The 14,764-nt window shown below is 47.5% G+C and overlaps 1 protein-coding gene across 1 annotated transcript in view; it reads left to right on the plus strand.

Annotated features, from left to right (window-relative positions):
- The window catches only part of LOC126995930 (uncharacterized), a 272,074-nt gene that overhangs the window by 169,490 nt on the left and 87,820 nt on the right, over window positions 1–14,764 (plus strand). The window contains exon 3 of the mRNA XM_050855828.1: window positions 2,610–2,696. The gene's annotated coding sequence lies outside the window, so the exon portion shown is untranslated. The remainder of the gene's footprint in view (window positions 1–2,609; window positions 2,697–14,764) is intronic.

Below are 14,764 nucleotides of genomic sequence, written 5' to 3' on the forward strand. Positions count from 1 at the left end.
ATAATTCCTCTTCCTCTTCCTCTTCTTCCTCTTCCTCTTCCTCATATGTCTTTATCGTTGTCTAAAGTGAGAGAGAAAGAGGAAGAGAAAGAGGAACAGAGGAAGGAAGAGGAAGATATATAAGAAACACAAACCCCAAAAAACATAAAACTGAAATAATGCATAATTCCTCTTTCTCCTCCTCTTCCTCTTCCTCCTTTTCCTCATATGTCTTTATCGTTGCCTAAAGTGAGAGAGAAAGAGGAAGAGAAAGAGGAACAGAGGAAGGAAAAGGAAGAGATATAAGAAACACAGATAAGGAATGCAAAACAAAATTGAAATGATACATATTTAATCTTTCTCTTCCTGTTCTTTCTTTTCCTTCCTTCCTCATATGTCTTCGTCGTTGCCTAAAGAGAGAGAGAAAGAGGAAGAGAAAGAGGAACAGAGGAAGGAAGAGGAGGATATATAAGAAACACAACCCCCCAAAAAACATAAAATTGAAATAATGCAGAATTCCTTTTTCTACTCCTCTTCCTCTTCCTCCTTTTCCTCTTGTGTCCTTGTCGTCGCTGCCTCCTTCCTCCTTTCGCCAGCTCGCCGTCGTCCCTTTCCGTGTCGTCCCGCCGCAGCCAAACTTCTCAGGCATGAACTTTTGTCGTATTTTTCCCGCCCAGAACGAGACGTAGTTATTTGAGGCTCAGTGTGGCAAAGTTATTGAAGTCTCCCCCTTCTGTCACGGCCTTTAAAGTTCCCGTTTTTTATGGGTCGCGGATCCTGGCGGCTGTAATTCGTGTGTTGTTTTATTTATCTGTTCAGTGACTTGTGGTACTGGGGAGTTAAGAGAAGGGGGAGGAGGAATAGGAGGAGGTGGAGGAGGAGAAAAACAAGAGGGTGAGAATAATTAGGATGATGATTAAGAAGAAAAGGAGAAGGGGAGAGAAAGAAGGAAGAAAGAAAATGATGAGACAGAATGGAAGAAAGAAAGAAGAAGAAGAAAAATAAGAACAAGAACAAGAATAACAACAAGAAGGGAAAAAGAAAGAGAAAGTAACCAGAAGGAAAGAACAGGAAGAAAAAGGCTAAAAAGAACAAGAACAAGAAAAAGAGGAAGACAAAGAAGAAAAAAGAAGAATCAAGACAGGTAGAAAAGAAAAAAAACAGAAAATTAAGCAGAAAAACAACTACAACCCCCCAAAGAGAGAGAGAGAGAGAGAGAGAGAGAGAGAGAGAGAGAGAGAGAGAGAGAGAGAGAGAGAGAGAGAGAGAGAGAGAGAGAGAGAGAGAGAGAGCAAACCAAGAAGACCTAACATATGCGAGAATTTACCGTAATGCGTCTCCTCTTTGGGCCACTATTCAAGGTTTTGTGGTGTTGGATTGCTTTCCCCTTGCATGCGTGACCCGGGGCCGTGCTGGCGAAGGTGTGGGGAGCGTGACAAACAGGGGCGATATTGCGGCGAAGGAAGGAAGGAAGGGAAACATGGAAACATGGAAACATGGAAATGCAGGCAACAGAAAGCCTATTGGCTCATTACGAGGTCGCCCGCTTGGGTGATTTAATCTGCTCGACCGCCACTTGGGGCTTGGTGAGCAGATGAAAGCACCTCGATATTGAGGAGCAGATGGAAGCCCCTCGTTATTCAGTTTACTCCTGACGCAGCGAAATGACGGTCGATTCTATATTTGAAGGAGTTGATGGTATTCGCATTTACTACTTCTGAGGGAAGATTGTTCCAGTGGCGGATGACTCGGTTTGAAAAGAAACTCCTTCCAATGTCTGTGTTACATCGACTCGACTGAATGGGTAAACCGTTATTTCTAGTTCTTGAGTTGGTTTGCAGTTCAAAGAATTTGGAGTAATCGACGTTATTGAACTTTTTTAGATACTTGAAGACTTGAATCATGTCCCCTCGTAGGCGTCTTTTCTCCAATGTAAAGGGTGGAAAGGTTACACGTGTCGAGAGAAGAGAGAGAATGGGAATGTGGAGATTTAGGGTGTAAGGTAATGTTCTGTATCGCTTGTTTCATTCTATTTATTGCCCTTTTTATCTGTCCCAACATTTAGAAGGAAGGAAGGGAGGAAGGGTGGAAAGGTTACACGTGTAGAGAGAAGAGAGAGAATGGGAATGTGGAGATTTAGGGTGTATAAGGTAATGTTCTGTGTAACTTGTCTCTCATTTTGTCTATCGTCTTTTTATCTACCTTTGAATTTATGTCAGAAGGAAGGAAAGAAGGGAGGAAGCTAGCACGTGTAGAGAGAAGGGAGAGAACGGGTATGTGGAAATTTAGGGTGTATAACTTGTCTCTCATTTTGTCTATCGTCTTTTTCTCTACCTTTGAATTCATGTCAGAAGGAAGGAAAGAAGGGAGGAAGCTTGCACGTGTAGAGAGAAGGGAGAGAACGGGTATGTGGAAATTTAGGGTGTATAAGGTAATGCTCTGTGTAACTTGTCTCTCATTTTGTCTATCGTCTTTTTATCTACCTTTGAATTTATGTCAGAAGGAAGGAAAGAAGGGAGGGAGAGAGCACGTGTAGAGAGAAGGGAGAATGGATACATGAAGATTTAGATAATGTTTTGCGTCGCTTGTCCCGTTTTGTTTCATCTATCCGTAACTTTCTGTGATTTCAGGCAGAAGGAAAGAAAGGAGGAAGGGAAGAAGGAAGGCTAATACGCGAAGTGAAGAGAGAGAATAGATACCTGAAGATTTAGTGTAAGGTAATGTTCTGTGTTACTTGTCTCCCATTCTCTTTATCGTACTTTTGTCTGTCCTTAACTTTTCCACTGTGTATTCATTCAGAAGGAAAGAAGAAAGGGAGGAAGAAAAGCTATCATGGGTTGGGAATGATTACGATGTTCTCAGCTGTTTGTCTTCCTTTTGTTTGTCGTCTTTTTGTGTCCCTAAACTGTGCACTGTGATTTCAGCTTCTGTCCTTCCTTTCCATATATATTTTACTTCTTTTCTTCTTTTCCTTCGTTTCCTGCTCAGTCTTTCCTTCCATTTTTTGTCTTACTTTTCCTTCTCCATGGTTATTTTTTTCCTTTCCCTATTTTCATTTTTTCTCTTCGTTTCCTTTTCTTCGTACTGAATATTCACCTTTCTTTCCTTAATTCCTTTTCTTCTATTCCCTTCTCCTCTTCCTTAATCTGCCTTTTTGTCCTTACTTACTTTTCTTCTGTTTACTCTGTTTCCTTCTAATCATACTCACTCTTCCTATTCATTTTCCTCCTCCTCCTCCTCCTTCTCCTAGTCATCCTCATCCTCCTTCATTTCCCTTCTCTGCATTAGTCTCCTCTAGTGTTCCTTGCTCCGCGTAATCACAGTACCAGGCCGGCGGGAGTCACATATTCGGGCGTCCTCTAAGCACCGGTTACGTGGGCGGTGTGTTGGCGGCAAGATGTGGAGCTACACGCAAAGAGGGAAGGCTATTCGGTACTGCGCACGGAAGGGTTTAGCAGAGTACGTGGCGACGGTGAAAATGGAGTTAGAAGCATAAGAATGGATTGAACGACGACGGGGAAAGTAGAGGAAGGGGAGAGAGAGAGAGAGGTGGAGTTAAAGGTTGTAAAAGAAGAGAGAGAGGGGGAATTGATGTTACGGGTAGGTTCTTTATAGTAATGTACATTGTTAAGGAAAGAATGGAGTTAGAAGCATAAAAAGGGATTGAACGATGATGGGGAAAATAAAGGAAGGAGAGAGAGAGAGAGGTGGAGTTAAAAGTTGTAAAAGAAGAGAGAGAGGGAATTGATATTATGGGTAGGTTCTTTATAGTAATGTACATTAAGGAAAGAATGGAGTTAGAAGCATAAGGAAGGATTGAAAGACGAGGGGGAAAGTAAAGAAGAGAGAGAGAAAAGAAGAAGAACCGAATGAGGGAAAGACAATCCAAAACACAGGAAACAGATAACAATATAAAGGTACAGTAGATATCAAGGTTGTAAAGGGTAGGTACCTATAGAGACGAAGGGGACGATGTAATGAGTAGGGTACTGTAAGAATGGAGTTACAGGCATAAGAAAAGACTGAGAGATGGTGCGTGGTAAAGACACGTGTGGGGGAGGTGAAGATAAGGTGTGGGAGGTAGAGTTTAAGGTCGTAAACAGAGAGAGAGATGGAAGGGACGCGATGTAATGGGTAGGTTATAAGAATGAAATTACGAGCACAAGGAAAGGATTGAAGTGCGTGATAAAGACGAGTGTGAGGGAAGGGAAGAAATAGCAGGGGAAGGTAGATTTGAAGTTCGTAGAGAGAGAGAGAGAGAGAGAGAGAGAGAGAGAGAGAGAGAGAGAGAGAGAGAGAGAGAGAGAGAGAGAGAGAGAGAGAGAGAGAGAGAGAGAGAGAGAGAGAGGCGAAAAGGACGTGATGTAATTCGTAGGTTATTAAGGGCTTCAAACCTCCACGGAAACACATAGCGAAGTAACGAAGAGGTGTTGCAGCGTTTTACTTTTCCTTATGACCGGTAGCAGTAGGTTAAAAGAGAGTGAGAGAGGGAGAAAGGGAGGGTCAAATCACGTTCTCATCCCTCACTTACCTTAGCAAACGACCTTGGCTGACAGGAGGGCGGGGAAGGGGGGGGGAGGGTTGAAGGAAGGAAAGACTAAGGGGAAGGAGGAATGAAGGGAGAGTTGAAGGAAGGAAGACAGCGAAAAGCGAAGGAAGGAGAGGAGAGTTGACTGAATGAATGAATGAAGGAGGGAATGAGAGAAAAGAGGAATGAAGGGAGAGTTGAAGGAAGGAAGACAGCGAAAAGCGAAGGAAGGAGAGGAGAGTTGACTGAATGAATGAATGAAGGAGGGAATGAGAGAAAGGAGGAAGAAAGGGAGAGTTGAAGGAAGGAAGGAAGGAAGACAGCGAAGAGTGAAGGAAGGAGAGGAGGGTTGACTGAATGAATGAATGAAGGAGGGAATGAGAGAAGGAAGGAAGAAAGGGAGAGTTGAAGGAAGGAAGGAAGGAAGACAGCGAAGAGTGAAGGAAGGAGAGGAGAGGTGAACGAATGAATGACTGAAGGAGGGAATGAGAGAAGGAAGGAAGAAAGGGAGAGTTGAAGGAAGGAAGGAAGGAAGGAAGACAGCGAAGAGCGAATGAAGGAGAGGAGAGTTGACTGAAAGAAGGATTGAGAGAAGGGAGGGAGGAAAATGCGCCATGTTTTGATATCCTCGCTAAAAGTAAAGTAATATGCATGGCGAGGGAGCGAAAAATTACCTTCATAGTTCCCTCAAGTTTACAGTTTTTAAACATTTTTCTGTGCCATGCTTAAAACGCTGCTCGTCTCCCCTCCCTCCGCTCCTATCCCCTCTCCTTCCTTTCTTCTTTCCCTCGCTCCGTAATCTTTCTTTTTCTCCCTTCCTCCTCCCTTCCAGCGCCATTCTTCTCAGCACAAAGCCCTCCCTTCTCTCTGCCCTGCCTTTCTTCCTCCCTCGCGCCCTCTGACACAACCTCCCTCCCTCGCCCTTCGGAGGCTCCCGCGCCACTGAGAGAAACAGACAAACACACCCAGTATATCCACGTCCGTGTGTGTTTTCGTCGTCATTAATCCTCCTCCTTAAGCCCCGTGGCCGCCCCGACTCGGAAAGCTTTATAATTTTCAACCTTTTCTCGTAAACTCGTTCACCCCCCCCCCCCCCCCCTGACCTAACGTTAACTTTTGGTGCGGCGGAGCTCGTTTAAGCGGAAGGAGACGGACGGACGCAAGGACGGAGGGACGAGATTGGCTCCTCTATCTGCCGTCTTTTATAATTACGAGAATGTCTTACGAGAGATATAGTCTTACCTGGCCAACCTTGAGGGAACAGTGGCATTTCAAGACAACAAAAGATACCCCCCAAACACACACTTGCCTACTCCCTCCCTCCCTCCCTCTCACCCTTCCCTCACAAATATCTACTCCCTATCTCCCATTTTCCTCCCCTTCCTCCCTTCCCTTACCCATACTTACATCCACACCAACATTCCTACTCACTCATCTTTCACCCTTCCGTCACCCATATCGACTCCCTACCTCCCCTTTTCCTTCCCTTCCTCCCTCCCTACCTCTCTCCCTTCCCTTACCCATACATCCACACTAACATACCTACTCACTCCCTTTCTCACCCTTCCGTCATCCATATCTACTCCCTACCTCCCTTTTTCCTTCCTTTCCTTCCTCCCTCCCTACCTCTCTCCCTTCCCTTGTCCATACATCCACGCTAACATACCTACTCACTCACTCACTCACCCCTTCCCTCTCCTCTCCCCTGACCCATATCTACTCCCTACCTCCCTTTTTCCTTCCCTTCCTCCCTCCCTACCTCTCTCCCTTTCCTTACCCATACTTACATCCACACCAACATACCTACTCACTCACTCCCTCACCCCTTCCCTCTATCCTCCCTTCTACCTTCCTTCTCTCCCTAACTCCCTCCCTTCACACCTGTCATAAGTTATGGCGCAAAGGTGGGCGGTAATACATTTTTTTTCTGGGGGGTTTCGAACTAAGGACATTTCCCCGAACGTCGACAAAGGGTATCTGCGCCATTACCTTTATTCCGAGAAGGCGCAAGAGAACGAACGCCTCCCTCCCAGCCACCGTCCCGCGCGATTATCTGGGGCGATTTAATACTTGCTTAGGACAGGTGGAGGTGGCGGCGGCGGCGGTGGTGGTGGTTGTGGTTGTGGTGGTGGTGGTAGTGGTGATGGTGGTGGTGATAGTGGTGGTTCAGTTATCTTTTACTTTTCTTTTGTGGTTGAAGAAGAGAGAGAGAGAGAGAGAGAGAGAGAGAGAGAGAGAGAGAGAGAGAGAGAGAGAGAGAGAGAGAGAGAGAGAGAGAGAGAGAGAGAGAGAGAGAGAGAGAGAGAGAGAGAGAGAGAGAGAGAGAGAGAGAGAGAGAGAGAGAGAGAGAGAGAGAGAGAGAGAGATAAAAGAAGAACCGCGAATGAGGGAAAGATAATCCAAAACACAGGAAACAGATAACAACATAATTGATAAAAGAGAGAAAGTAGGAATAGAAGAAAGCGAAAGAGGGACATAGGACAGCAGAGTAAGAGTAAGAGAAAGGAAGAAGGAGAAACGGAAGAAGGAATAGGAATGGAAGAGCAAATCTGAGCGAGAGAGAAATAGGGAGAGAGGAGAAGAGAAAGGGAGAAAGGGAAATGGGAAGAAGTGAGGATAAGGGCGGAATGAGAGAGAGAGAAGTAGAAAGAGAGGGGAAGGGGGAGGGAGAGAGAGGAAGGAAGGAAGAGGGAAGTAGAAAGAGAGGGGAAGGGGAGGGAGAGAGAGGAAGGGAGGGAGAGGGAAGTAGAAAGAGAGGGGAAGGGGGAGGAAGAGAGAGGAAGGGAGGGAGAGGGAAGTAGAGAGGTCGAGGAAGGGAGAGAAGGGTGAGGGGGGCTAGGGGGGGAGGGGCGGGGAGCTGAGAGTAAGACAGATCGTGTTTACTGCAAGAGTCGTGACCCGCGTGTCGGAAGGCCCCAGGTTCGAGCCCCGCCCCCGCCCGCCTGGCCCGCCGCGCCCTGCCCCATGTCGATATATTGACCCGCTGACCTCTCTCTCTCTCTCTCTCTCTCTCTCTCTCAGGAGCTGCATAATTCCCTACTTTGCATTATTATCTTCTACATTCTCATATTCCTTTATCTATCTATCTATCTATCTATCCATCTGTCTATCTATCTATTTATCTATTTGGCTACCGGTGTGTGTATTAATTTTTGTTTGTCTATTTTATCTATATGTGCGTCTTCAACTATCTGTCTATATATCTATCTGTCTATCTATCTACCTCTTTATCTATCTTTCTGTGTGTGTCTGTGTATCTATTTGTCAATTTATATCTGTATGTGTCTTTAGCTGTCTACTTGTCTGTCTTTATCTGTCTGTGTCTGTCTGTTGTCTGTCATCCGTTCATCAGACATTCAGGCTCAGTATAGTCAGCAATATCCCTTAACCTGTCCTCATGTCTCCCTCCTCCTCCTCCTCCTCCTCCTCCCCTCCCTCCCTCCCCACTTCCTCCCTGTCTCTCCCTCTCCTCTTCTCTCTCTCTCTCCTCTCCCTTCCTTCTCTCTTCCTCTCTCCTTCCTCTTCCTTCCTCTCTCCCTCCACTTCCTCCTCTCCTTTCTCTCCTCCTCTCTCCTCCTCTCTCTTCCGTCCTTTGAGCAACTATATTATGGATAAGGCACTTGTATGAAAGGAGGAAGAGAGAGAAGGAAGAAGGGAAGGAAGGAAGGAGAGGAGGAAATGAAGAAATGAATGAATGAATGAATGAGGGAGGGAAGGAAGGAAGAAAGGATAGAGGGAAGGAAGTATTAAAAGGGAGAGGGAGTGGCGTAGGAAGAGAGACATTGGTAGGAAGGAAAGAGGAGAGAGTTGAAGGAAGGACTGAAGGAAGCGTGGAGGATAGTATGCAGGAAGGAAAGAATGAAGGGAAGGAAAAAGAGTCTTAGGAAGGAAGAAATGAAGGAAGGAGAGAAAGGGAGAGATGAAGGAGGTAAGAAGGGGAAGGTTGAAGGAAGGGAGGAATAAGAGGAAGGAAGGAGGTAGCACTAAGATGAAGGAGGAGAGGTAGGAGCGATCTGTCGGCCGTCGCCTCGGGATGTGAAGCTCACCTGCGCCTCAGTAGTGTGTGCAATTACCGGCGGGATTTGATTAGCTTTGTTACGTGATACCTGGCGTGTTGGGTCACCGATTACCTGTCGGATATAATTGGTTTTGACAGGCGATGCTGATTGCTGAGGTGGACCAGGTGTGAAGGCGTGGGCGGCAACTCATTATGAACAGGTAAAGTTGGGGCAATTTGAGACCATACAGGTGTTTTTATTTTATTGTATTTAGAGTACTGGCAAAGTGTGAAATGTGTGTATGTGGAAAAATATTAACATGAAGCATAGAGTAATTTGCTGACTGGAGAATATAGGTCTTGTAATATCTTTGTAGTATTATGGGCATTCACCTGTCGGGGGTAATTAGTGAGGCGGCTGAGGTGTGAACGATGCAGGTGTAAAGTCATTCAGCACTGGTAGAGTGGAGGAATTTGGAGATGAAAGGAAAGAGATTTGCGAGTGTTATTATCGCTTCCAAAAATACTTACCTGCCCGATATAATTACTGAGCCGATGAGGTGTGAAGGAAGAAGGGAAGGGAGGGATGAAAGGGGGAATGAAGGAAGGGAAGAAGAGAGGAAGATTGTAGGAAGGAAGGAATGGAGAAAGGAGAGCAGAGTTGGAGGAGAGAAAGGAAGAGATAAGGAAATGAAGGAACAAATAAAGGAACGAAAGAAGGGAGGAAGATTATAGAAGGAAAGAAGGAAGGAATGGAGGAAGGAGAGCAGAGCTGAAGGAAAGAAGTAAGGAGTTAGGAAAGGAAGGGGGGAATGAAGAAAGGAAGGAAGGAAGGAAGGAAGAGAGGGAGGAAAGAAGGAATGAAGGAATGGAGAAAGGAGATCAGAGTAGAAGAAAAGAAGGAAGGAATAAGGGGATGAAGATGGAAGGTCACAAGATGGATGGTCGTAAAGGAGAGGAAGTGTTGATTAATTAGGAGATGAGACGATGCAGGTATGCTTGAGGGAGTGAGAGGAGGCGATAAGCAAGACACTGCTTGTGGGCTGACCAGGCGGCGAGGAGATAAAAACGGGTAACATGATTTAAGGGGGGACTTTCAAATGTGATTCTAGGTCGATGTACGTAGTTATTTGTACTTCTGTTTGGTGTTGGTGGATTTATTTCAGGCTAAGAGACAAATACATAGAGAGTTAGCTATATTGAGAACCAGCTTTGGATCTCTCACTGAAAACTAAAGACTCACTAGGAACATGATAAACGTGAACCCTAAACAAGCAAGAGATAACGGAATGCCAGAGAGTACGAAGGCAAACTGTACCGTCCACAACATTACTGAAGACTATTGACAAGGCCTGGCGCTATTAAAGTAACTATTAGCGATTCCCAAAGGCTAGGAATTTGATAAACGTGAATACTCAGGAAACATGAGATAACGGAATGCCAGAAAGTAGGAATTCAGTGTTATCATTCATAACCTCACTAAAAACGATTGACAAGACCTGGCGCTGTTAAAGTAGATATTAGCCTTCCTCAAAATAGGTTAGGTTAGGGTAAGTTAGGATAAGGGAACATGAGATAGCTAAATGGCAAGGACTAGGAAGGCAGAGATTATGATCCATTACTTCACTAAAATCGATTGACAGGGCCTGGCGCTATGAAAGTAGATATTAGCCTTCCCCCAAGTTAGATTAGGTTAAGTTAGATTAGGTTAGGTTAGGATAAGGGAACATGAGATAGCTAAATGACAAGGACTAGGAAGGCAGAGAGTATGATCCATTACTTCACTAAAAACGATTGACAAGACCTGGCGCTATGAAAGTAGATATTAGCCTTCCCCAAAGTTAGGTTAGGTTAGGTTAGGATAAGGGAACAAGAGATAGCTAAATGACAAGGACTAGGAAGGCAGAGAGTATGATCCATTACTTCACTAAAAACGATTGACAAGACCTGGCTCTGTTAAAGTAGATGTTAGCCTTCCCCCAAGTTAGGTTAGGTTAGGTTCGGATAAGGGAACAAGAGATAGTTAAATGACAAGGAGTATGATCCATTACTCCACTAAAATCGATTGACAAGACCTGGCTCTTGTAAAGTAGATGTTAGCCTTCCCCCAAGTTAGGTTAGGTTAGGTTCGGATAAGGGAACAAGAGATAGTTAAATGACAAGGAGTAGGAAGGCAGAGAGTATGATCCATTACTCCACTAAAAACGATTGACAAGACCTGGCTCTGTTAAAGTAGATGTTAGCCTTCCCCCAAGTTAGGTTAGGTTAGGTTCGGATAAGGGAACAAGAGATAGTTAAATGACAAGGAGTAGGAAGGCAGAGAGTATGATCCATTACTCCACTAAAAACGATTGACAAGACCTGGCTCTGTTAAGGTAGATGTTAGCCTTCCCCCAAGCTAGGTTAGGCTAGGTTAGGATAAGGGAACATGAGATAGTTAAATGACAAGGAGTAGGAAGGCAGAGAGTATGATTCATTACTTCACTAAAATCGATTAACAGGGCCTGGCGCTATTAAAGTAAATATTAGCGTTTCCTAAGACTAGAAATACGACAAACATGAATACTAAGAATAACTAAATACCAAAGAGTAGGAAGGCAGAGTATTATCATCTATTACTTCACTGAAAACGATTGACAATGCGTGGCGCTATTAAAGTAAATATTAGCGTCTCCCAAGCATCCAGGGCCCGCGGGAGAAATATTAAACTTTGCAGGGGGAGGAAAAGTTGAATGCTCGCCCGCAAAACTCACCACGCGCTGCAAATTCCGAAGATATGAGAGAGATATGAGACGCGGGGCTGAACGGCGGGGCGGGGCGGGGCGGGGCAAGGGGCGGAGTGAGGTGGAGTGAAGTCTAGACAGCTGTGTTATGGAAGGTTGTTGTTGTTGTTGTTGTTGGTGGTGGTGGTGGTGGTGGTGGAGTGTATAGCTGAGTGAGAGATTATAACGAACACACACACACACACACACACACACACACACACACACACACGCACCTTAATGGATGTGTTCTGCATAAATATCCGTCTCCCTAAGACCTCTCAAGAGCATAATGGCGCAATCCTCCCTTTGAAACAGAGAGAGAGAGAGAGAGAGAGAGAGAGAGAGAGAGAGAGAGAGAGAGAGAGAGAGAGCGCGGTGCGGTGCGGTGCGGTGCGGTGCACGCCCCATCCCACCCTTCCTGGCCTCATCCCCCGCACATACCCCTTCCGCTGATCCGATAAGGCGATACAGACACCAGCGGTCTCAAGATTCTGTCCGCCAACGTACGAGGCTTTAGGACCAACATCGGGGAGCTGACACACGCCTTCGTCCTCAGGCACCACATCGACATCGTGGTGACAGTGGAGACCTTCCAGGACGACACGTGAGCCACCACCTGTGATAAGATCCCCGGGTACTCGCACTGGGCCAGACGAGACCGCCACACAGGACAGGGAGGAGGCATTGCTGTTTGCCACCGAAACGGCTTGCAGATGGACGTCCTCACCACAGACACTCCCCTTGATATGGAGACGATGTTCCTCCGCATCATTCTCGAGGACAGGAGCGCTCTGCTACTCTACGCCATGTACCGGCCACAGTGGCAAGGCAGCGCCCCCCTCATCTACCTCAGAGCACCTGGATGACATGGCTGCCCACAGCTGTCAGTAAGCGATGGTTGTGGGCGACCTAAATCAACACCTGGTGGCGAGGGCCTTCACCGAGCTCAAAGCGGTGCATGGATTGCATAACCATGTTGTGTTCCCGACACATTAGCGTGGAGGCTCCCTGGACCCTGTGCTTACAGACCTGCCGAGTGACTGCGTGCTGTGCTGCCCACTAGACCGTGTGGGCAGTTCCGACCACAATGCCATACTCACCACCATCAGCCTGGCCCCAGCGCGTGAAGAGGAACCCCAGCGAGTCATTTGGCTATGGAACCACGCAAGGAAGGCCCTGGCAACGACTGCATGGGGCACAGTCCTTAACGGTGACCCACAGCATTACGTCTCCGCCCTCACCACTGTCCTCAACACCGTCCAGCAGCAACACCGCACCTACTTAATCAGCCCTGGTTCGGGTACAGGTACCGAGTTGCAGGCGAAAGGAAACATAAGGCCTGTACTCGATACAAAAGACACGCCACACAAGGAAATAAGGCCCAACACAGAAGAGCTTGCAAAAATATGACGAGGACAGAAAAGTGGGCAAAAGCAAGGTGGGATGCCGACAAGAGGAGAAAGCTGTCCTCTAACCAAACCGACCCGAAACAGTGGTGGGGGCTGGTGAAGGAACAGCAAGGCCTTGCCCCCCAGGAACGTATCCCGCCCCTGAGGAAAGCTGACGGAGACCTGGCCATCACCAGCCGGGAAAAGGCTAACCTGCTGGCCTGTCATTTTAGTCAAAAGATGACAACTCAGGAACCAGACAGGCAGCCCCCCATCCTCCCCCAACTCATCGCCTCAAGACTAGAGAGTGTGCTAGTCTCTGAGGACGCTGTCAGGAGACATTATGAGGGGCATCAACACCAGGAAGGCACCAGGCCCTGACAGCGTGAGTCCACACCTATTGCGGCGATGCTCCGATGAGCTCACCACCCCCCTCGCCTAGATCTTCCGGCGATGCCTGCATACCGGGGTGTGGCCTGCACAGTGGAAGGAGGCCAGAGTCACACCCGTACACAAGAAAAAAATCTAGGTCTGAGCCAGGCAATTACAGGCCAATATCATTCCTCCCAATCTTCAGCAAGATATTTGGGAGGATCATCGGGGAGCAATTAACATCCTCCCTCGAGGAGAAACACCTGCAGTCACCGAAGCAGTTTAGTTTTCGGAAGGGCCGCTCCACCTCCGACCTCCTCCTTTTCCTCTCAAAGTCCTGGCATGACGCCCTTGATGACGGCCACCCCTCTCTCGTGATTGCCTCGGACATAGCAGGTGTTTTCGACTCCGTGTGGCACCGCGGTCTGACAACGAAGCTCCAGCAACTAGGCATCACGGGGACCTGCTGCGCCTGCTCTCCAACTACCTGTTAGGCAGGAGCCTCCGCGTAGCAGTCAACAGAAGCACCTCGACCAGTTTCCCGGTGGAGGCCTCCGTTCCACAGGGGTCCGTCCTTGGACCTATCCTGTGGAACATATACTTAAACGACCTCCTACAAACCATCCCGGCAGCAAGCGCCTACGCCGACGACTGCACCCTCTCCACAACATACAAGAGGGAGGAAGCCCAGCACTTGATAGAGTCCGTCAACAGACAGTTGGTAGACATAATGGCCTGGGGAAAGAGGTGGGAAGTCAGGTTTGCCCCTGATAAAACCCAGGCCATGGTAATATCACGATCTCGGGAGCACGCGAGGCAACTCCATGGCAGGCTGAGGTTCGGGAACGACACCATCCCTCTGCAGGCCAGCGTTGACATCCTAGGCGTGGAGGTGGACTCTCAGCTGCATTTCGACCGTCACCTTGAAAGGGTGGCGCATAAAGCCTCCCAAAAGGTGAACCTCCTGCGCCGCATGAAGAATCTCCTTGGCGCTGAAGGCCTGAACACCCTTTATAAGGCACAGGTCCGTCCAGTGATGGAGTATGCACCGCTCATCTGGGTGGCCAGTGCCCGCTGCCACCTCAACCTGCTGGACAAGGTGCAGAGGAGGGTAGAACACCTCATCAACGGCATCCAGCACCCCCGACCGAGCCAGTGGGAGAGACAACAACAACAACAACAACAACAACAACAACAACAACAACAACCACACGAGCGACGGGCAGAAGCAGCCACGAAGCAGCTGGACAGCCTGGAGCACCGCCGCAGAGTCGCTGCCATGACGGTGCAACACAAAGCACAAGTGGGCCAAGTGCCCCACCTGACGGACCTGAGGGCTACCTGGAGGAGGCCTGAGAACAGCACGAGAATGGTGCTGACCAATGCCTCCCTCCTGGAAATGCTAAGGTCCCGCTCCATCGCAGCGGTGGTATGGTGGAACAACCTCACTGCTGATGTGGACGTGACACAACTGTCCACTCAGCAGATGAAGGTTGCTTCCCACAGGTGGCTACACCTACACCCACCGTAAAAGCGTAAATGTAAACGCTTGTAATTAATTGTATAGAATACAAATGTAACCTCGGCAGAGGCTTTCGAATAGCTCCCCACCGGACTTAGCTTAGGGAAAAAATATTGCCATGTACTAATGTATTAAACATGTGTTTCTCTCTCTCTCTCTCTCACACCTTCCTTCCTTTCTCTCTTATTGCCTTCTTGTCAGTCTTCCTTCCTT

This window comes from Eriocheir sinensis, chromosome 9, assembly GCF_024679095.1.
Source record: "Eriocheir sinensis breed Jianghai 21 chromosome 9, ASM2467909v1, whole genome shotgun sequence".
Taxonomy (NCBI): domain Eukaryota; kingdom Metazoa; phylum Arthropoda; class Malacostraca; order Decapoda; family Varunidae; genus Eriocheir; species Eriocheir sinensis.